The 23,634-nt window shown below is 39.6% G+C and overlaps 1 long non-coding RNA gene across 3 annotated transcripts in view; it reads left to right on the top strand.

The window, feature by feature from the left end:
- The window catches only part of LOC139634683 (uncharacterized), a 118,502-nt gene that overhangs the window by 71,241 nt on the left and 23,627 nt on the right, over positions 1-23,634 (top strand). For all 3 annotated transcript variants that reach the window (XR_011694023.1, XR_011694024.1, XR_011694025.1), the window contains exon 3: positions 23,156-23,226. This is a non-coding gene — a long non-coding RNA (uncharacterized lncRNA). The remainder of the gene's footprint in view (positions 1-23,155; positions 23,227-23,634) is intronic.

Genomic DNA, 23,634 nt, shown 5'->3' with positions numbered 1-23,634 from the left:
ATGTTACATGTCTAGCCTTCCTTATTCATGTGTCTGATACAATTCTATAGCTCCACATTCAGTTTACATGCTGTAAAATACAATCCATCTTGCGTCTACTAATGTAAAGTACGATATAATCTACAGTATGCCAGAGCTCACTGTGAAAAAATGTGACAATCCCTAATGAGTTGGCTGCTCCAATGAACACAATGACCACAATGAAACCATACTATATAAGATGCTTTTATATGAGTTCTTAACTGTAAAACACAAGGTGTCAAGAGAGTTATAGATTGTATTGTAAACACTATGAGACATGCCTAGCTGGTGCATGAAGACACCACTGTAGTCTCTATTAATCAAGCTTATCAAAAATGTAAAAGCCCATGTAACTATGATATTCAGTCTACTTTGTGAAATATTGCACTATATCTTCTAAATTTCTATGTTTCAGTTGTGCTTTAAACAGTTTTTTGGCATTAGAAACTACTTTTCAGTCCTGAAGTACCTGTTGTGCTTTGTGTTTTCTGAGTTTGCTTGAAGTGCAGTGTAACAAGTGGAATGACATGCTTCTGGCAGGTGAAGAGGAAGGTTATTGTACTGTGGACCAAAAAAACATTTAGATTGAAAGACAGAAAAGACAGGGAGAGGGAGGCTGTGGTGTATGGCTGTGTTACACCCACAAAGGACAACAACAGAGGCAGAATCAATAATCCTAGTCTGTGTTTGTACTCACTGAGACATCAGCGATGTGACCCCACCATAGCCATAGAGATTAGTTGTCACATACTTGTCAACTCTGCACTCCCTCTGTACAATGATGGCTCTCTCTCTCTCTCTCTCTCTCTCTCTCTCTCTCTCTCTCTCTCTCTCTCTCTCTCTCTCTCTCTCTCTCTCTCTCTCTCTCTCTCTCTCTCTCTCTCTCTCTGTGTCTGTGTATGCGCTACATGTAATGCCTTTTGGAAGTTTGATGTGTCAAAAATAAATAATGCTTTTCTTGCCAAGTGTCTTTTCATCTGACATCTACGTCACACTTAACGGGGGTATGAAAGGCACGATCACCATCTTGGACTCTCAACATTTCTGTCGTCAGGAGATGGTTGACTTGAAATCTTGCACATACATGTTTCAAATGACGCAAAGAAACACTCAAGATTATATTTGTTTTCAGATCTTCACAGCTGTTACTTTTGTATGCGTATGTGTGAAAGAGATGTTGACTGTTTCACATGTACTGTAAGTTAATACCAGTAACTGTAAGATGATGATTAGAGCAAAGCCTCGGGGTGAGTTCCCAACGCACCCTTTGCAATAATGTTGTTTAAGTTGACAAGGCTCTGCCCACTTCTTTCTGCTATGCTGCTGATGCACTGCTCATTAGCAAACGCCGCTGCTGCTGCTCATATAGCATTACACCAACCACGATACCCAAGTTCCTCAGGGGCTGTTTACTACTGCCACCCCCCAATCCTCTGTGCTCAGTTTAAAATGTTTGCCAGAATGACAAAGTCAGAGCCTAGATTCCAGGTATCAAATAATTATAACTAAATCACTTCTACACAGGTGGGCTGGCTTTACACATTTTAGCTGCGTGGATGTGAACATTTCTCAGCTTCGACAGTTGATTAATGTAATGTAGACAGTTGGTTTCCCTGTTGTGAGTACTGTAATGTAGTTGAAGAGAATTGGTGGTGTGTTTATTTACAAACTGATCATTTAAAAGATAATTTTAATGCATTATTGTAATTGCAACAAGAGGAAAGAAGGAAAAGCAGGAGGTGCTGTGGTTCCTACTCTTTGGTTTGTAACTCATTTATATGAAACAACAGCTTGTTGAAGCACAACTTTTTTTGTGTGTTTTCCTTCCTCGGTAATAAACTCACTACCCACTAAATCTATCTCACCACCCCTCATAGGGGTTCCCACCCTCAGGGGGAGAAAGCACTCACCTAGAGGTTTAAAGCACCAACCATGAACCACAACACAGCCGGTTAAAACTGGCAGGGGATCCTTGTTACATGTTTATTTCATCTTTCTCTCCTCTCTTTTCCTGTCATCTCTCTTCTGTCGATGCCCACAGTCAAACTCAGACCAGGGCTCTTCTGGACCACTAGACTAAACATGGAACAGTTGTCTATGAGTTTTACAGCTTTCACACATCATGGTGGCCCCTGTGCATAGTAAGGCCTGCCCCCCAGGAAGAAATTTGTGCACGTGGAGTATCTAAGGTGTCTATGGATCTTCATATTCCCAAATTCTTCCTTGCATATTCTAATTGACTGCGTTTGCTGTAACATCACTGTTTAATACTCGCATGAAGTTGCAGGACTGGTCAGTGTCCAACATAACATTTCTGTTGTTGTAATAATCATTGTGCTGTTGTTATCAGTTAAGCACAGGTAAGAGCCCTCTCCTCCTTCATCTGTTTCAGCTGACCAATAACATCCAAACATATTCGTGCAGGTCACACTCCACCTGACACTTCCCATTATTCTGCTGATATGCTCATAACAACACATCTCCCCATGCAACCTTAGCCTCCTCCTTATGTGTTTTTTTTTACATTTTTTTTTTTATTGTCGATTTATGACAAAGATTTAATGTTGATGTTTGTTTATGAAGTAGAAATTAGCAATTGTTGTCATCTGATCCCATTAATTACAGCCCTCATTTGTATGTTATTGAACTGCTGTTTAGAAAATCAATAGATAAACGGTGGATAGATTGATAGATAAGCAGATTAATTGTTCAAATATGGTGACCCACAAGTTTCTTGTCTCACATAACCTAGCAACAGATTGTTTTGCTATTGCTTTGCTGTGTCTGTCTAAAACCCCAAATGTCGTCTCCTCTCCTTAACTACCGTGCTCAAATAAACAGCCTCCTCTCTCCAAAAGTGCATCTACAGTATGAGTATATGTGCATTCATATCTTTGTGTGTGTGTGTGTGTGTGTATGAGCACATGCATGTGTGTTATCACCAGCAGAGCAGTGAAGTTAATTGGCTTCAGCTGAGAGGAGAAGCAAGACTCAGTTTGAAACACACACATGCACAACGCACGTACACATACTGTCAGAAAAACTGCCTTTGCTCATAAATAGACACACAAACACACACACACACACGCACACACACACACTCACACACTCAAACACACTGCCGCTACATAACTCAGCTGAATCCAAACACTGAAGCGTATTGTTGTGTCTTTATTTAGACACATAGCTTACACGGGGCCCAACGGCGCCGATAACAATGTCTGTATGTGTGTGTTTGTGAGTGTATATGAGTGTTTAGGTCACTAGGGTAATATGTGGGCCCTGGAACAGGCTTTGTGGTTAAATGGCCATGGTGCATGGCAAGAAAATGTTGCCACCCAATTATATTTTTACCTGCCAATCTTGTAGAATAGTAGAAGTGGGCTGCCTGCTGAAGATGTTTGAAAAAAACTGACAGAGCCAACAACAACCACAACAGCACCCACATGTTTCAACATTTGTGCTGGTTTTTCCTTCCCCACATCTCTCTCTCTCTCCCTTTATCTCCTGGCTTCTTTTTTCTGTTCTCCATTTATTGGCTTTTTTCAGTCTCTTCTTCCCTGCTTTTGTATTTTTCTTTTCTGTCTCCTGGTATCCTAGTATCCTTCTTCTCTCCTTCACTCACACATAAAACCATACTTTTTAACAATAAAAGACAAAAATACAGATAAATCCAAATCCAGCCACTTTGATTATTGTGTGTGTGTGTGTGTGTGTGTGTGTGTGTGTGTGTGTGTGTGTGTATGTGTATGTGTAGCTTTCACTGTTTGCACTCTAATTTGTTTATACTGTTAGGCAGTGCATGTGTAAGATACCCTGAATGAGTGCTGTAATTTAAATAATGCATTTACATGTTTCCGTGGGTGTGACCTCGTTTTTCTGTATTTGTGGGGTCCAAAAACCAGGAGCCCACTATATTTGTGGGGTCCAACAGCTTTGCTGGGATCAAAATGCTGGACCCCGGAAGTTTAAATGACTATTTGAAGGTTTGAAGGGGCTAGGGAATGCATTATGTTGGTGACGGGTCCCCACGATTGTAGTAAGACCGTGTGTGTGTGTGTGTGTGTGTGTGTGCGTGTGTGCGTGTGTGCGTGCGTGCGTGCGCACACGTGTGTGTGTGTGTGTGTGTGAGAGAGAGAGAGATGGTAGGAGAGGTTTCATCTCAGTGAAGCCCAGACATGCTCAAGCACCTGTACTCAGAAACCAGTCTACACACACACACACACACACACACACACACACACACACACACACACACACACACGCACATGCACATACATCCTAATCCAGCACCACTGCCTCTTAGGCACTCTTTGGTGAAAAGAGAGAGAAGGAGAGACAGCAGAGAGGGAGAGGGAGTAAGAAGTGAATTCAGAGTTGAAGTGTTTTGTCTGAGCTTTACTCTCCATCACACACACACACACACACACACACACACACACAGAGGTGGAAATGACTTTCAGATGGTTTCCTCACAAAAACACTTTCACCGGCGGAAAAACAAACAGTGCATTTATCAGATGGCCAAGGCAGAGATAGATTTCACTTACAATCACCATGTACATTTAGTACATTTTAACACTGTGTATTTGCAGATACAATGCATTTTCTTTTCAGCTCAGCCGTTTTGTAATGCAAAGGCGCATGGGGAGGATACTCATAACATTGTTTCTGGGGCTTTTGTAGCTCTGCTGAGCTACCAGTTCACCCCAGTGTTGTGAATTTTAAAACACTACCTCGGTAAAAACATCTACATCTGCCTTGTACTTTTAGATCTTTTTAAAAAATCATTAAAATGTTCATTCCTTGTCTCTGCTGTGTAAAATTTAAATTGGCGTCATCTGTCCATGAACTCTTTTTGATTGAATTCGAGAGTATTAAATGAATTTGACTGTCATATAATAACAATGTAAGAACTTTATCTGGAGAGGCTCCTGGCCCTGTCGCTGTCCAGAGTGCTGATCCTGGGTCTGTCAGCATTACAGGAACTGTCCGAGGTGCTAGCTCTGGTTGGTGCCAGCAGACATGAGTGCCACTGGTAGGAGCTTGTGACCAGTGCGGACATCCCGTCAATCTGTTTGTCATTGCTTTCTCCTGTTTTATGATTGCTCAGTCCTGGATTTGACTACACCAGACAACACCAGTCAAGCTCTAGTTTGTGTAGTTGGGGTACTAATTAGTTTCTGTTAGTTGTTCAGTATGGTTCGCTTTTTGTTGTTTTTCCTTGCAGCTATGTGTCCGCGGTCAGTGTTTAGTTTTGTTCTGTCCTGTTGGCAGTTGTGTTTTTTTGTTTTGTGTTAGTCGTCCTGCTGAGTCATATATAAAAAGACTTTAACCTGTGCCAACCCTCTTTGTCACCCCTGTGATTGGGCACTACCAACACAAGGTTGCAGTTTTTTCCCCACCAATGCCCTGCTTCACATTTGCACTACATTTTAAAGTGGACCTTTTGTAATGTTAACAGGCAGAAATCAAAAGCAATAGATGATTGAACGAACTCCGCCTGCTAATACTTGCTTGGCATCTATACCATCTATGGTCTGCAACAACCTCAAAGTTTCCTTGCTGGTTTTCCAATGTCGAATTATACATTCCTCTTTTTATCTTTCCTTTTTTTCAACTCTAAATGACATCTTAGATTGTCTCCTACATGTTTCTGAGGAAAACTAATCATATGTTGAGAAGTTAACTGAAAAATTATTCCATACTCTCCTTTTCCTTCTCTCGGCCAATCTAACAAGACATCTTCTCCACCTCCCTCTCTTTACCTTCTGTGTCTTGAGGGAGTATTTCTGCATGCCTCCCTGGCTTTGCACACAAGTCAAATCGTTTCACTTTTCACTATCCCAAGAGAGTGGACTGACAAAAATACCCTGTGTGGCACATCCATTATGTAAGATATTGTCTCATTCATACACAACATATTCACTGTCAGAATGAGCAGGTCTGCACACACATAAGTCAGTACAAAAAGTAATACTTTCTGATGCATTTTGGCTGTGACTTGAGTTGACATTCAGTGCACTGAGTCAGATCAACTGTCTGAATCGATCAGGAAAACAGCCTGAGGGTAGGACCTCTTCTTGAACCTGGAGGTCTGACCACTAATCTCTACAATAAGGCTCTTTGAGATGTGGACCAGGGAATCAGTGTTTGACCAGGATGGTCGAGGTCTTTAGAGGGTAATATAGATGAGTGCAGTTCTGAGTGTAGTCTGATCAGTGCTGAAAGCAGCTGTGAAAGGTTGTGGTGCTGAGATGTTGTCACTTTCTGCTTAGCCACATGTATCATGGGCCTAATTTAACAGAGTATCTGCAGTAGGACTATCTCTTCTCGCAACCCATCTGACATTATTGGCCCTGAACCATTAAAGCACTGTCAGATACACATATGCACAGTGCAAATGTTCCTACCATCTTCCATCTGCTGCTAAACTTCTAATCTGCATCCATCTGCAAGACCTATACATACAATATATCCAGCAGTGCAGATTCACGCAGCTTACACAGTAACAAATTAATTACCTCTGAAACCAAACACCCAGTTTAGCTTTTACTTTTAATGTTTCCCTTGCAGATACCAAGTGTTGATAAGCCCATAATTCCTTGTAATTTTATAGCAGTAAACAGTTTATTTAGATGAACAAGCTTTATGGAATTTGAAAGCTAATGCTAGTAGCTACTTTGCTACTTTAGTGCTTTCTTTAATTTTGGCCAAAATTTTAGGACTAAGTTAAGGCACATTTGTTTTTTGTTTTTTCAATTTGAAAATAATTACTGAAGTTTTCTGAAGTGGCATACACTGCACATCTTCTTAAACCTTTCCAGCATCAGAACTGATCTAAGATTCATGACGTATCAGCAGAAAAACAGAGATTAGGAAATTCCTCTTCCTTCCTTCCTTACTCTCAGCAGTAGGACTGACTTTGTTTATCAAGCTCTGCATTTTAGGGCTGACAGAAATATTGTTTTTCTCCATGGTCATTCATTGTGACTGACCTTTTCACCCAACGTGGTGGAGGTATGGGGCATGCGCCAGGAAAGAACCCATTAAGTTTTGGTGAGAATGCGGTTAAAGAGGCAGTTCCAGGATTTTTTTATTTTTTATTTTTTAAATTACTTTCCTTAACATAGTGAGACTCTGGTGTTGACATCTACGAGTTTGTTTAATTTGGTGCAGATAATAATCCAGATTTCTTGGAAGACAATGCTGCATCTGTATTTCACACAGAGTTGTACTTATTAGTAATACTAATTAACAGTGCATATGGCACCAGCAGCATTTAGGAATACTTACATCAGTATTTCTTTCAACATGAAACTAATAGAATTACACACTAACAATAGTGGTTGCAACATAGCAATGAGACAGATCCTACACCTGCACATCTCTATGGAATTGTATAATATAAACATACAGCTGTCTTGTGTGAAGATTAATTACAATAAATTAGGCTATACTTGAGAACAAAAGATATGTAGGATTGTTTGGCCTTGCTGTGTTTGTGTATGTGTGTGTATGTTATTTCTCATGAGTCATTTTGATTAAGTTGTGCTTCAGAAATGGATATTGTAGTCCAGTATGATTGTTTGTATGATTGTTCTTTGAAATCATTTAAACATTTGTCAACAAACATCAGATTTTTGTGAGTCACTACATGAGTAATTGGAATTCACTGTGTGATGTTTTGCCAGATACTATTCTGTCTTACTGGTGAGTACAGGATAGAGATCTACTGTGGTTTACCTTCTCCATTAATCGTGTCATTTCAGTTATTTACGAGTTTATAGTGGTCACTGTTTTTTTACTGAAACTCTTCAAGCTTAATTTCAAGCCCCAAATCCACTAGAGTAATACAAATCCTAGGTTTACTGCAGTGTGTCACTTTCACTCTCTTTGGGTTCTAGACAGAAAAAGTTGAAGAGGCTCTCGTCTCACATTCAGCTCTGCTTACAGAATAATAACTACACACACACACACGCCAAAGGCTGAGTTAGAACAATACACTGACTGAAAGATTGTGTGTGTGTGCGTGTGTGGCACGCTATGTGTGTGTCTGAGGTATTACTGCAGACATGCTTGGGAGATTTTCATCGCCTGAAGTCTGTTGCCTAAATCCTGCAGAGAGAGAAAGAGAGAGAGAGAGAGAGGAGGGGAGGAAAGAAACATGAAGGTGAAGCAGAGAAACCCAACAATGGGGTGAAGAAGAGGGTGGTAGAGAGAGGTGTTTTTAGCAGAATTAGATTGTTCCTGAGTGTGAGTCAGGCTCTCTGCTTCAGCCTAATGGTGATGGATGGTCCACCACTTTGAAACAATGGGACACACATAAATGTACAGCACAGTGAGGCATACACACACACTCACTCTGCACACTTTCACAGCCTTCGGCCTTTAAAGCAGAGTATATGTTACCTGATAAGGTTGTCAGGATTGGTTCATCTGAAGCGTAATTCGAATAAAGCGGTCAGATTTAACAAAATGAAGACATAAAACAACAAGTTTGAAAGAGATTGTTTGTGGAGGAAGGAAATCCCAAATCGCTTAGCATCTATTGCATGTCAGTGATACAGTAACCAACAGCATGAAAAACTTCCCTTAGCTCAGACTGGATTTGTTACAGTTCAAGTAGCTATATTAGAAGAAAAGCAAGGCAGTCTGATTTCCAAAGCTCTCTGTAGCGGATATCCCTGCCCTGGCATCAGTCACAAGCTATTAAAGAGTAAAACTCACAGTAACCACATGTAGTTTATGGACTGAAGGACATACTCCTCCTACCTTCTCTACCATCAAACTATGACATAGAGAGGAAACAGAGGCCAAGGACTGCCACTTCCAAAAACAGACCAGCTATTAGCACATCACAGAGATGTATGAACAGCTCATCAGTCAAACGGTCAGCTACAGAAGATCAGTGGACATAATGCAAAATGGGAGTAAACAGCTACAATCTCCATTTTGTAACAAAGACTTCTGTGTATTTGGTATTTGATTGTAACTTATACAGAAAAAGTACCACTGAAAGGATTGTGATTATTCCTAAGATGTGAACCCTAGACACCCTTTTTCCTAACTGTGTGTTGAGCAATTGTAACAAAGCGATCTCCCTGGGGGGGTCAGTACATTTTTTTTCTGATTCTGGTTAAGATTGCATGTCTCTGATATACTGTTCATCTGTAAAAATGTTTTAAGGCCAGTTAAGTTGATAAAGGGAGGGAATACCTCAGATTTATCTTATATCTTATATAGGTTTCCAGACGACAGCACTGAAACGAGAAAGAACACACTCATGATAATACATTTATGAACAGTCTCTAGTGTGTGCGTGCGTGCGTGCGTGCGTGCGTGCGTGCGCGTGTGCGTGCGTGCGTGCATAGAAATGAAGAGCTTATCTTTATTGCTGTAAGAAATGGTAATTATAGTATTAAATTACAAATTAATATTAAAAAAATATTAAAAATATTTCATGTGTTACCACAGGGAAATATAAAAATAAAGGCATCATTGAAATCAACACTTGCTTAATCAGTCCATGTGTGTCACATAATGGAACCAGACACTTTTGTTCAGTTCATCGTCTTTCACATGGCCAATGTTAAATAAAAATGTCAACTTCACTGGAAATTTGAAGTTTGGTTTTTGTTTTTTTTTTAATTTCTTATAGAGATATGTTTCTAGATAATTTATAGTTCTTTCAGTCCCCAAGGCAGGCAGACTTTTGAGTGAGGATGTGTTTTTGTGTGTGTGTGTCTGTGTGAAAGTTAATATCAATGTGTGTGTTTGTGAAGATGTGACCAGGGTTATGTTACATAATTTACCAGTATTCTACAGTGGAGACCTGTTAAAGCTTTTGATAAAAGAGAATCATGGCCATGACAATGCTGCTTGGAGTGCTGCTTCCCACCAGACTTTTACCCTAAGACATTGTTGACCCATTGACAGCAAAAAAAAAAAAAAAAAAAAAAATAGCTAGTTCCACAGGAAGTTGAACTCTCTGCTTGGTATTTCCCAGCAAAGCCAGCGTTGAGTGAAAGGCTGGATACATGTGAAAGGTGGAAACAGAGAGACAGTGTTGTGAATCCATTCAACAAATAACAAAGCTGCTTGCTGTCACAGTTAGGTCAGAATCATTTTTACAATCAGCACAAAACATTCCTGCAATTATGAACGGTGTATAGGAAGAGAAACTGTCTTTGCTCAGTTTTTTCTCATAAATGGAAATATAAGTGACGTTAGATATAACCTTGGTCTGAAGAGGTTTCATGTCTCATCATCATGGAAAGATGACCTCGGTTTGATTGCACCACCAGGCACTTCCTTTGAATGAAAGAAATTTAGCTGAATAACTATTGATTTAAAACAAATAGAAACAGCTTTGTTCATGAATGTATTGTGCCAAAGCACAAAGCACAACAAGCAAACCACAATGCACAAATTAATTCAGTGTAGTTTGACTGTAAGTGGGACAACTTTCTTTGTTTATGTTGACCAAGTTTTTGTTTGGGGCATCAACCATTTCATGTACTGAGTTGCCCTCACTAATACTGCTGATGCTCTTAGCAGTGAGCCAGAGACAGATTTTCCATCATCTGGCCACCTTATGATTATATGTTCACAGTGCAGTCTTTGGTGAACAGAAAGTCAATGATTGTCTCATTATTCTGGAATTGATGAAGCATGGTGATTCTGCTGTCGGTTTCTGCTGTAGTCTGACCCGTTCTGCCTTACAAATCTTAGTCAGGCTGACAAACAGTGCACCGAGCAATAGGAGAAGGGTGAGATGGCACCCTGTTCATTTTGTTTGAAGTTGAAATCTATATCATATATTTCCTGTTCTCTCAGAACAAAACATGTCTGCAGTTATCAAGTAAGCTCAAAATATTACAACTTTTGAATGTCATGATAGATCATGATCATGAAAAGTAGATCGGAAAAAGTAGATTTAGGAGTGAAAATGCCAGGATAAGTTATGAAAAATGATCTAGTATGAAGCTGAAAACAAGGAAAGAAAAGTACATCTGTGGAAGCACCACAACAGGTATACATGGTTGTATGCCTCCACCAACCAATCAAGTTGCAGTTTAGATCGGGTCTGTCCAGATTCATAAGATATGTAGTCAAGAATTTGAAGGAATTTGATAAAAGGTAAAGAGTGCATTTTGTCATAATTAGCATCTTGAGTTAATGGCCAAAACTTACTTTGGCCTCCTGCCACGGCCCGTCTCCGGTGTGGAGGTGTAAAGATATATACAAGTTGAATAAATGAGCAGCCAGTTTACCTGGGATAGGTTGTGTAGTGAAAATATGTTTCAACATTTCTTCAGCATTAGTTTGGTTACCCTGGTGAATAAACTGGACATAGAGACACAAACCACAAAGAAATTTTTCACATGTGGCTATTTTGAAAGTGTTAGAAACAACAGTTTATATTACTAGAAACTGTCATATTTTCCCATCAGGGACCTTTGTTCTGTAAATACAGTAGTTATATTCTTTCAGTACAATGAAGGTTTGTGATTGCCTGCACAGCTGCATAGTGTTGTACTGTAGAGTGCTGGAAATCTGCAGGACAAAAAACTGTGACAGCTGCTGACGCCCACCGGATCTCTAGAAAGTGTTCTTTATTTCTACATGAGATGAAAAATGTGGATGGTGGGCAAAGCTGGCTGTTAGTCATATTTACTACATAACTTTTATATCCTGTGGAAATTAGATATAATTTAAACTCTAAAACAGCTGAGACCTTGAAAAATATTGCATTGGCTTTACCATCTCAAGTATTCCTTATGTTAGAGTCATTGGTAAGCTCTGTTAACTATTTGTAATGTGCATATTTTATTGTTACAATGTATTACACATTGTGCTATGTGTTTACGTATTTAAAACATGGTAGTAGAGCCCCTTCCTACTGAGCAGTGTGTGCATGTCTATCTGTCCTTTCTCGTTGTCAGACACTTGTGCGGAGCAGTGTTTTTGTTTGCCAGTGGTTGCTATCAATGTCATAGTTTCCACAGACGTTATCGCTGGCTGACATCCTATCTGACAGTGTTTCTACCTGGCAGTGGATGCAGGTGCTATGCTGGCTTCTGTAGATGTTGGCTGCAAGTCCCACTGCTGCATCATTTTTCTCCATCTGTTTCCTTATCTCATTGTCATTGTCTGCATTGTCTGCTTTTGTGTTTTGAAGCTACTCCATATCTTCTTGTAAGGTTTTGTTGGGATCTTTCATGTCTTTTCTGAGGGTCTGACATGCATTGTGCATTATCTTTCTGCATTTTATTTTGATTGGCACTACAGTATGTTGCCTGAATCTGTCCTCTGATTGATTGTTGGCTCTTTTTTTTTGATAATGTTGGGAGTTTGTTTCCAATACAGATACGACACAAGAAATGTAGGTGGATTGGACATATCTTCTTGTTCTGCGAATCCTGATAACATAACTCACCTTTGTGAATAGTAAAGTCATCCTTCATCTCTCTTAAAAAGGCTTTAATGTAAATATAGTTTTCTAAGTTGTCCACAGGCACCTCAAGCAAGCCATCAAAGATGTAGAGAATTGGCAAATTGTTAATGCGTCCTCCGGCTAAGCACACTCTTGAAAGGGGATGTCATGTTCACTACGTGATGATTACTAATTTTATATCTTTGTCTCTTATTCACTGATTCTTTCTTTCAACTTGTCTCTGTGGTATGTTTTCAGTTTCTCATTTTTTTATTGATCCAACCTGGCCTTAGGGTCTGCTAAGTAGATGCCCACACTGTCAGTCACAGCATGCAACCTGTGACACACACACACATGCACATGTGCATGTACATATGCAAAAGACAGATAGATACATGCACAGTGGTCCATCTCGGAGTCATTTATCCAGGGGCTATGTAACGTCCCACCTGTGTGTGTGTGTGTGTGTGTGTGTGTGTGTGTGTGTGTGTGTGTGTGTGTTCTGCCCTTTGTAAATTTATGTCTTATGATTAATTCCTGTCATTCATCCCCATACTCCCAAAACCCATCCTCTGTGTCTGGCTCTTTATCTCCCTCTCTGTCTCTCCCTCTTTCCACTGCACTCTCTATTTTGCACTCATTTGCTCTGGTCAGTACCTCAAATTCTCTCTGACATTTTTCCCATAATCCTCCAGTTCCAGGAAGTTAAGCCCTGCAGGGGCCAGACTGACATTTAGGAACTGCTCTCTAAGCAGGATAGCTGAACTGCAGACTTTTACTTACAGAGGCACACACACACGCATTAATACATACACACATTGACATACAGACACACACACTTGTGGTTATGTATATTCACATTTTCACATATTCAGCCACAAACCTTTCAGCAGTACATATGCACATACATGCAGACACATGTAGAGTCATTTAATTGTAGAACTACATTAGGAAACACATGCTTTAAGTAAAATGGAAAAATGGAAGGACTTAGGAACTATGTTAACTAATGTCTGTCTAAGACACAAACAAAGACAAGCTGTTAGCTTCATTCAAATGCACCACTTAGTGAAGATCAACTACACAGGAAACCTTGTATGTTTTAACAATAGTCCAGGCTTTAAGGAGATGACAGTTGAAAAAGTTATCAGAAGGACAGCACCCTTAGTGATTTGTTAATGAAGAGATTAATTAATCCATATCCGGATGTATGTCTCCACCAAACAGCCAAGTTACAGGAAAATGCAAGACATATGGTCTCAATCTCCCCTTCTTAAGTTATAGCATTGAATTATGGCCACAAGGGTTTTTGCAGAGCATTTGTAATATCACAGTGAAGTTGACCTTTGACCATTTGGATATAAAATGTTATCACCTCATCATTTTGTCCTATTAGACAGTTGTTTTTAAATTGTGACATCATTAGGGAATGAATTCTTGAGTTATGGCCAAAAACAAATTTTGTGAGGTCACAGTGACCTTGATCTTTGACCTTTGACCACCAAATGCTCATCAGTTCATCCTAAAGTCCAAGTGAACGTTTGTACCAAATTTGAAGAATTCCGTCACTAAGATATCGTGTTCATGAGAACAGGACAGACAGATGGATGGATGGACAACCTGACAACATAATGCCTGCAGCTCTTACCGGTGCAATGGCATAAAAAAAGGTTGGTGTTCTTAGTGTTCTCAAATACCATTGTGTTTGAGTTTATCCTGTGCCATTTTTCCTAAGGAGTTTGTGAGACATAATGGATATGAGTATGAATGTTAATTGACCTTTATTGATATTTATTCATCTTTGCATCCTCAGGGAGTTTTAAGTAAGATTATAATCAAAGCAAATGGCTGGAATTTATGCATAAAATTGATTTAGTTCCCCAGTTACAGGTCTACTCCTATACCAGCAATAACCCGCTACTGTGCAAAATATTAAAGTTTGACTTGAATATGTTGTGAAATATCCCATCCTACATGCTTGCCGTGTACAGTAAGTCCAAGTCTCTGAGTGTATTAGTATTACACGCTTGGATTTAGTAAAGCATAAAAATGACATCTCTACTCGTATTTGTTCTGTCAAGTGCTTACCAAATAGTTGATTATGAACAGCTAGTGGGACCAGTTTTCCAATTTATGTGTGTTCCTGAGCCTTAAATTAACAAGAATATCGAAACACACCTCCCACACTGAGCTGCTTGTAGGTAAATCAATCGTGCTGCCAGTGTAAATACAGTTTACTGCTAGGTTCCATGGCTTTTGCAGTTTGGATTCACAAATTATAGACTTCCTCACCAAAATGAATGACATGCACCCAGCTTTTGAAAGGAGAAGTGAGTTGCTTTTCAAGATTGCCATTTGATTCTGAAGACAATCCCACTGATTTTCAGTCGTGTTGACTGTGCTTCTGCTGTCATCATGTCTGTGCTAACTAAAGAGCAGAAGACAAACAAACCAGTAGTAAAGAGGGGAACACAAAGAATAGAAGTTCGGTGAAACATGGAGAAAATATGGAGCAAAAATGTGAACAAGGGGAAGTAAAAGAACAAAGTAATGATGGATTGGTTTGAAAAATAGGATAGTGGGGGAAACTGAACAAAGAGAGTAGGATGAAATGTATCAACAGGAGCTAACTGTTGGTGTCAGCTAATTAATTTTGAAATGTTCTGAGCTTGAAAATGATATGTGTGCATATAACCATTTGTAAAATGTGATTTGACACCACTGTTTCATTTCTGCAGCTCTAATTTAAGGATATGAAAAAAAACTGCAGCTTTTGGAACGAGCTTTACTGGGTCAGATTTTCTTGGGCATCTTGCCTGTGTTCTCTGAAACCTTCAGAAAAGTCTGCCATCCTTCCCTCCCTCCCTCTTCTTCTCAGTCCGTCCATTCATCCATCCTTCCAAAATCCCCTCAGCTTTTTAGTTTTACCCTTAAAGGCTTATTAGCGCTCCGTCTGTGTGTGTACATGTCTAGCTGTCTGAATCTCATCTCGCCCTCTCCCTCCTCTCATCCCTCGCTATCTCTCTCTCAACATCTTACTCTCTCTCCTGCTCCCCCCACTGCCCAATAACAGCCCCTGGCCATGGAAAGTTTTACAGATGTGAGTTGGCAGACCCTGTGTGGTTGGCTTTCTGTGTGTGTGTGTGTGTGTGTGTGTGTGTGTGTGTGTGTGTGTTGGCAGACCTTGAGACCTGTCAGTGTCTCACTGTGTCAAACAAGGACGTTGGCATCCTGCCGACCTCTCTCTCGAATACTTTCTCTCTCACGCATACACACACAATCATGCAAACTCACAGACAGCTGAGAAATCCCAGCCCAGTGGTCTAAACTGAATCTGTTGGGCACAGATCTGAGTCTTGCAAACTAGTTGCTAACTACCCTGTAGATACTGTTTTATCAAACAGGAAGGGTTGGACCTCAAAAGCTATTTTTTTTGCCTGGCACATGATTGGATGTGCCATACATGTCTCCCATATTTGCCTGAAAGACGTGCCACTCTACCGTCATCACGCTAACTTGTTGCCCATCCTCTGCATTTTAGCCAGGAGTCGTTCCAATTTCAGCTGCAAAGTAAGTAAGAGGTTCTTTCTTTGTGTGCAACAGTTGTGCACATCATTGTTGTGGAACCACAAAGTAAAGGTCTAGTATGCTTCAACCAAAAAGTGCTTATTCGTCAGTCAGACAGCATAGTAAACCCCCTTCCTCTACACCTTTTCAATTTTGGAAGTAGGTATCTGACAACTTTTGTAGCTTCCTTAAGCTGAGAATTTGACAAGCGCACCCACCTCACACACACTGTGTTTGGAGGTTAGGAAGTGTACAAGATTTGAACTTTTATTATTCAATCCATCACACAACTACTTCCACCACTTTCTGTATGTAGAAACGGGTGTAATGAGAGAGAGAGAGAGAGAGAGAGAGAGAGAGACAGAGAGAGAGAGAGAGAGAGAGAGAGAGAGAGAGAGAGAGACTGACTGACTGTGGTAAGGACTGAGCCTAAATGGTATGCACCCTACCAGGTGAGTGTTCCCAAGGCTTTTTGACCTGCCTGTATGGCCTTTGAACAGTTTAAATACTCATGCTGTGTGTCTGATGGCATGGCATACAAACCTGTTCATGTCAAGCAAAGCCTGGCCTCAATTTACTTGCTTTTGAATTCGAGTTGCAAATGTGAAGTCATCAATCCTGTTTGCCCCCTAGAGTGTATTATTAGGCATGGTAGTGTTCATAGAGATGCATACTGCTTTTCCATCACAAACTAAATTGAACTAAAGAGAGGAAAACAATTTTCAGTCTAATTAATTATTTACAGCAAAAGAGAATATCTACACATCCAACTTGACCAGTGGCAGAGTGATGTGATGAGGAACAGTATCTTTGAGGGGTCAGACAAAAGAAAACTGTAACGTTATTATGTGCTGTAAAGTTTGATCAGAATCAGTGTTTGGCTCTATTTATTATTTTAAGTTATTGGAAGTGGTGAAATATTTTTGACCTTGAATTTACTTTTTCGTCTTTTCTTTTTTCTTTTTTTTTTTATTCTAACTTGCCTACTGTACTGGAACAAAACGCTGAGATGATCTCAGAGGAAATACTGAGAGCCTAAGCTGTCAATCACCTCAACCTCCTGCTCAGGTTCAATATAACACTGGACACACAGCTGCTTTTCTCTAACTGCTGTGTACTGTATGTACTGTTTTTCTCTTTTCCATTCTCTCTAAGCCTAAACCTGCCTTACTGAACAAACAGCACTGAACCGACACCAACATAAAAATGAGTATGCTTGAAGCACTGCAACTGACATCAAAATTACATGAAATCAGATCATGTCAATGCTTTTCATTCAATTAATTTTAGAAAAATGAGAAAGGTGGATCAGGTTTTTCTCACTAATGTGCCATACTCTGCGCGACATGCCAGGTGAGAGCAGCTTCAGATGGTGCCCAAAATGTGCTTGCACAGCTGTTCTTGTGGAGTTCTTATTAACTTTAATAAGGGACCCAGACCTCACTGTCATAAAGAAAAATTGTATTTCCAATACTTTTAACCTTTTCCCTTTTTTATGTGTTTCCAAAATTACCTTTTATGTGTGGATTTGTGTGTTTTTGTGCACCTGCCAAAGTGGGTGGCATGGTTTTTTTTAATGTAGACACAGTTCCGTTCTCTGATGGTAGAGATGAAAGTGTGGCAATTACAACAGATAAATCATAATGCTGAAGATACTGAAGATTATAGCAGTTTCTTGCTCTAATTCATATGGTTAAAATGAGCAAGATAAAACTGATTTACCTCTGCAGAAGCAATATTCCCTAATGTGATTTGTTGTGTGTTGGCTTGAGAACAGGGTGTGTTCTTGAACTTTAATTTGTCCATATGCTTTATCCGGTTGTGGCCTCAGACAGACAAGGATTTATGTGAACTAAAGGCATCGTAGACCACCAGTTTATTACAGCTACAGGTGCTGCTAAAATGGAAAATTTACATACTGTATATTCATATTGTTTTGCACTGACAAGTTAAACTACCATGATGAAAACTGCTCATAACTGTTGAAAACCGTTGAAATCCACAGCATCTAAATTAGAGGGTTGTGACACTGCCCTTTGTTCAGTCACACTTTGAGATTTTTGCTGATAAAATGGGTATAATTTACATAAACTGTGCCTGGTCCTGCTGTTAATATGTCATATACTGTAGAGTGTAATTTATTCTTCACAAACTCCCACTCACACACATTTATTTTAATATCATGTGACATCTGGACAGTGATGTGACCTTCCAGTATCAAACAGACAGTTGCCACAGGGAAGATAAGTTTATAGTCATCGTGCTCCTTTTATATCTATTTCTCTCTCTGCTGTTTCGTGCCCTCCTTCTCTCTACTTCATTCTCTTTTTTTTCTCCCGTCTTTCTCCTACACATGCCCCACATCTTTTATCAACCTTTTTCTTTGTGTGTCTGTCACTTTATCCGAGTTTGTCTATGTTTCTCTCGATCTGGCCGCAAGGAGAGCAGATGGCACTGATCCATAACTTGGTTAAGTGACTGACTTTAATGAGGAAGGACACACACGCAGAGAGAGAGAGAGAGACAGCAAGAAAGATGGAGCTTAACAGAGAAAACCAGAGGAAAGCCTGAAAATTCTCTCTGTGAGACACAGCATCAGAGGTTGTTATAGACTTTCTAGCTGTCCGTCATTTTGACAGACAGGGTCGTGAAAATTCCATCATAATCTATCATTACCCGTCATTCAGAGCTGAACAATTAATTGAAATAATATCAATATCACAATATGCCCAAGTGTAATATCCAAATCTCAGCGAATTGAGCTCCAATTTTTTTGATTTTGGTAAAATGTGTCACCACAGACCAAAAATGAAGCATTGTGGTGCTATAGAGATCCCCCAGCCTACAAATCTTATTCTCCAGACATAAGGGAAAATGCTTGTTTGGTAAAAGCCCCAATAAAAATCACATCCTCATTAACTTTACAAATTTTTAGTGAATATGAAATGCAAAAATGATCATTCCAACTACCACAATCACAATCGCAATTTCTGCCATAATAATCACATTATGATTTTTTTTTTTTTTTTTGCATATAGTTCAGCTCTACTGTTCTGTTAATGAGACATAGCCTATTTGATAGCATTTCATTTTAAATAAACAACTTGGATTATGCATTGGAGAGGAAAGATAGTCAAAATAGTGAACACCACACAGAGCAGGTCATTTTTGGAGGTCACTAAAACACTGTGGCCATTGTGCCTAAACAGCCAAATATGAGCAAAGCAATTTCAGCCAGAGTTCTGAAGCTGGGGAACATTTTTCCCAGGGAAGTGATCAGAAGTCGAAAAGACTTTTTGAACTTGGGATTTCCCAATCCTATAAGCACTGGCTTCACAGGGAGGAAATCCTGCATCGTGCGCTCTCTCTGCACAAAGGGTGTGGCTTCACCCCCCTGTAGTGGTCACAGACGCACCCCGAGGTTAGATGTTCACTTCAATAAGTCAGCTAATGTTAAGATGTAACAGCCTGCATTGCTAGCATGTGCACACTAGACAGTTTACAAAGTATATTTAGACACTGGAGTTTTTGCTGTTATTTTTACACATAGACATAAATAGTTTATGGTTGCAGAAACTTGGACCAGTTTTGAGGCACCTCAATTTGGAGACTGTCGTCTCAAGAAGGATAACAGCTTCAGTTGTTCCAGAAAGTGTCCTGAGACATGGAAAAATTATGGATTTTGATGTTTTTCTTTGGAGGGCTTGTTGGAATATGCAAGCTGCATTACTCAGAAAGAAACTGGGATGCTTTGTTATTTCAACATCCAATCCATGTTTTTGATGAGTGTGTGGTTCTCTGTGCAGGTTGATTTTTGGCTGGAGTCAAGAAGTAATTAGAAAAATATAAAATATGAAGATGAATTACGTAATGATTAGCCAGTGATGCAGAGGATACATTTAAGATCACCCATTGCTCTTTTGAATGAATGATGATCTGGACAAGCCAAATCTAGCTGGGAATTGTAAATCAGCATGCAGGCCACCAGAAAGTAAAGTGAGTTTACTCAGTCAGTGTAGAAAGGATGAAGAGTATCAGATGGAGCTAATTAGAAACCTGGGTAGTAAGAGGAAGGTATAGCAATACCAAGGTATTCTGCATTCTATGGAGACATTGTATCCTTAGTGTGATCAAAACCAAAATGGAAAGCTCATGTTACAAAAAAGAAAAAATAAACAACCTACAATTATCAACATTAGATTTAACAGTATTGGACAGATATTTCAATAGATATAAACCTGCCCTATAAAACTGCCCATGATTCCCTAGGAGCAACTTTTTATTGGAATTCACAGTTTCTTGTGTTCCTCAGCTTCATGGTGTCAGAGGACAATGCGATTTGTATTGTTCATACCACTTCTAGCTAGTGTCTAACTGTTTGAAGCCATTGAACTTTACTGATTGTGTAGCAGCTCTGCAGGTTTTACATGCTGCAGTCCTGCTCCCACTGCTCAGTACCATGGTTTGGTTTTGCCTTTCCTTTTCTACTGCAGGGATTTACAGTGGTTGTGCCCTGTGGGGAATGAACAGGCAGGGGCTAAAACACTTTCATGAGGGTGTCTTTTGGACAATAGAGTCACTGTGTGTTCTTTGGATCTGGTGTGCTAAAGCTGTTTCATTGGGATTTGGTCAAACTCTAGTCCCAATTATCCGATCATAGACAGTTCAATACTTTCATCAGGAGATTAGACAGTGGCTTGGCCTCAGGGGGGTGACCCTGCCTTAAGGGAAACCGACACAGTAGTTTCAGATGGACTCTAGCCAATGCTCAGTTTTTTTTTCACTTCTTGTTAGATTTATATGATGTGATATATTACAGTTTCTCCTGCCAGATAATGATGAAGACATCAGGTTGCTGTTGAAAAACTGTTATTTATAGCCTTATTTTTTGTCAACAACACTATTTCAGAAAAGTCAGGATCCAATGAAGACCAAGGTTAATGTTGTTCCAGGTGTAGGATACAATATTGACCAAAAGTAAGCAGTTGTTGATTGATTGCTGTTTCTTAGAAGCATTACAATAAATAGTTTGGACTAAAACATCTGAGACACCTCATCAGAATGTGAGGGTTTTTGAGCTGCCAGTTTTAGATAATGTGGTGCAAAAAACAAAAACAATTTTCAAGTTGAAAAAGGGCTGTAAGAGTGTGTGTTACCATAGAGATAAAAAAATATTTGGAGTGGCAGTTTAGAGGAGCATAGATAAAAAAAAAAATTAAAATATTAAAAATATCACATGCCTTCTGACAGACAGTGCGTCCATCCACACACAAAGAGACACACACAAATAAGCTTCACAGATACATATACAAAATACAAAACTCCACGGGTCCACAGTGTGGTGATCGGAGTAAATTAGAAATAGACAATAGCAGACCATGTTCCTCCGGGAAAGAAAGAAAATCCTGACCAGACTGGAAATATAATCCCCTTATCTCTTCATTTCCTCTCCCTTCATTCTTTTTATTATCCATTTCCTGTTTTTATTTTTATTTTTTCTCTTTGTATATCTAACTCTGTATCTCTCTTCTCTCTTGCTTTCCTCCTTTCACTCACGCTCTACATCTCCTGTTGTTTCTCTCTCACCTCCTTCATACCTCTTTTCACCCTCTGCCCAGCTGCATTTTTCTCCTGTGTCCTAGCAATTGCCGGCCGAGGTTGAAAAAAAGTATAGTTTGTATCTGTGTATCTAAATCTCTTGGCTGTAAATTGAGAGCCAACAGTTATAACCCTCTCTGCCTCCCTCTTTAAAAACAAACTTAAATGGGTTTGTTAAAGGGTGAAAGGCAAAACTCATTCTGCTTCACCATCGGCCTTTTCGAATAGAGTAATAGAGGATTGACTGGCTTTAGAGAGGAATAACTTCAAGGTTAAAAATGGATGAAGATGTAATGACATTTAATGGGACGTTAGAACGGCAGAAGACAGGACATCTCAAGGTTTTTGGCTTAAATTTTTTGAGAACTATTTCCACCAATTCCCACTTTGTTTTCAGAAGGACTTTATTTTACCCAATTAAATTCCTTGTTTTGGAAATGTTTTGCAAATCACTGAAAGGTTCTCACTTCGTACGTGTTCATCTTCCCTCTCGAAAACGATTCAAACCCAATCTACAGAAGCATAATTTAAATGTTGTAATGTTCAGTTTATGTTCCCACTTTGGAATCTACATTTTATCTTGAACTTCGTAAGCAATAAGAAAATGATAACGTTTCCAGTTGATAGCAGTGCTCATCTTGTACCTGCGTCACTGACGGCATTGCTGCTTTTACACTGTTAGTGGCAACATAAGAAAAACACATTAGGGAAATTTAGAAGTTCACAGTCCCTGCACAGCCCATGCAGTCAGGCTATAAAGTGGCGCGCATTGGGTGGGTTATGCATACAAAATATTCCTGTACACCTTCCCAGCTGGCAACAGCTAATGGCACTGCTGATTTTTGTGAGGAGGTTTTGTGAGGTTGGCTGGTAGTTGGCAAACTCAGTGCCTGATGAGCTCTTTGGCATAGCTTTGTAGAATGAGCCAGTGACTGAAGGTGCTCCACTGAATTGACATCGTGTCGTGGAGAGGGGTGGAGGTCATTTCCCATTATAAAAGAGTTTTGCTAACATCCTTTCCTCCAACACTGCCAGTAAGCCCAGTCTCAGTCCAAGGTCAGAGCTTCTGTAGCCTCTCTCAGACTCCATGTGTCCCCTGAGTTGACGTTGCCAGCCCTGCACAATATAATAGCACAAAAAGGAGACTGGCTGCAGCAGTGTGATAGACTATACATAACGGTGTATTGTACAAGTTGAGACACAAGAGCCTCCTTACGAAGACAAGCCTGTTTGCTGGTCTAATCCATTTTGCTTTCTAACTGCAACTCACTTTCTCTTTAAAGTTTATCCTTTATCCTTTACTTTTTTTTCCATTTTAATCAGGTTTGCACAAAACTTTAAGAAAAGTATACACAGTCTCAAATGGCACTGGTCTCAGCTGGGAGAAGCTTACACCAAGGATGTCAACATGGAGACAGATAAAATCCTGAAATTTCATTTTAAACCGCTTCCCTTTCATAGGAATCATAATGTAACCTGTGTTTCATTTCAAACACTAATATTTGTCTACTTACCTTGTGTGTCTAACAGGGAGAGAGAAGATAATAAGCAAATGAAACTTGGTGGATGACCTCGATGTCCTTGATTAATCCAAGAGAAAGGTACAGTAACAAATCTGTGTGTGTGTGTGTGTGTGTGTGTGTGTGTGTGTGTGTGTGTGTGTGTGTGTGTGTGTGTGTGTGCCTTCAGTGTTTCATTTGGTTTGGCATTTTTTACATTATCAAAAGGTTGACAGCAATGTCAGATTAATAAAAGTAATAAAGAAAAATGTACTGCTGTAGTCAACCAAAGAAAATCTTGGTTAACTGAAATCACACCTACTCTCAACCCGTTGATTGGTCCCATGGAAAAAAAAACTAAAAACTGCATGTTATCTCTAGATTAATCAGCCACCGTGCACTGAGTACATGGGTAGCCTTATTACAGGCTAGTATTTGCAGCATAACGTGTTGAAATATGCCATTACTGATGAGTTCACACTCAAAGAGTCAAGCATTTAATATGAAAGG

Source organism: Trachinotus anak, unplaced genomic scaffold (assembly GCF_046630095.1).
Source record: "Trachinotus anak isolate AG129_WGS33_773 ecotype Australia unplaced genomic scaffold, CSIRO_AGI_Tana_v1 ptg000016l, whole genome shotgun sequence".
Lineage (NCBI taxonomy): Eukaryota > Metazoa > Chordata > Actinopteri > Carangiformes > Carangidae > Trachinotus > Trachinotus anak.
The sequence above is the reverse complement of the archived record's forward strand: the minus strand, read 5'-3'. Positions and strand labels throughout refer to the sequence as shown.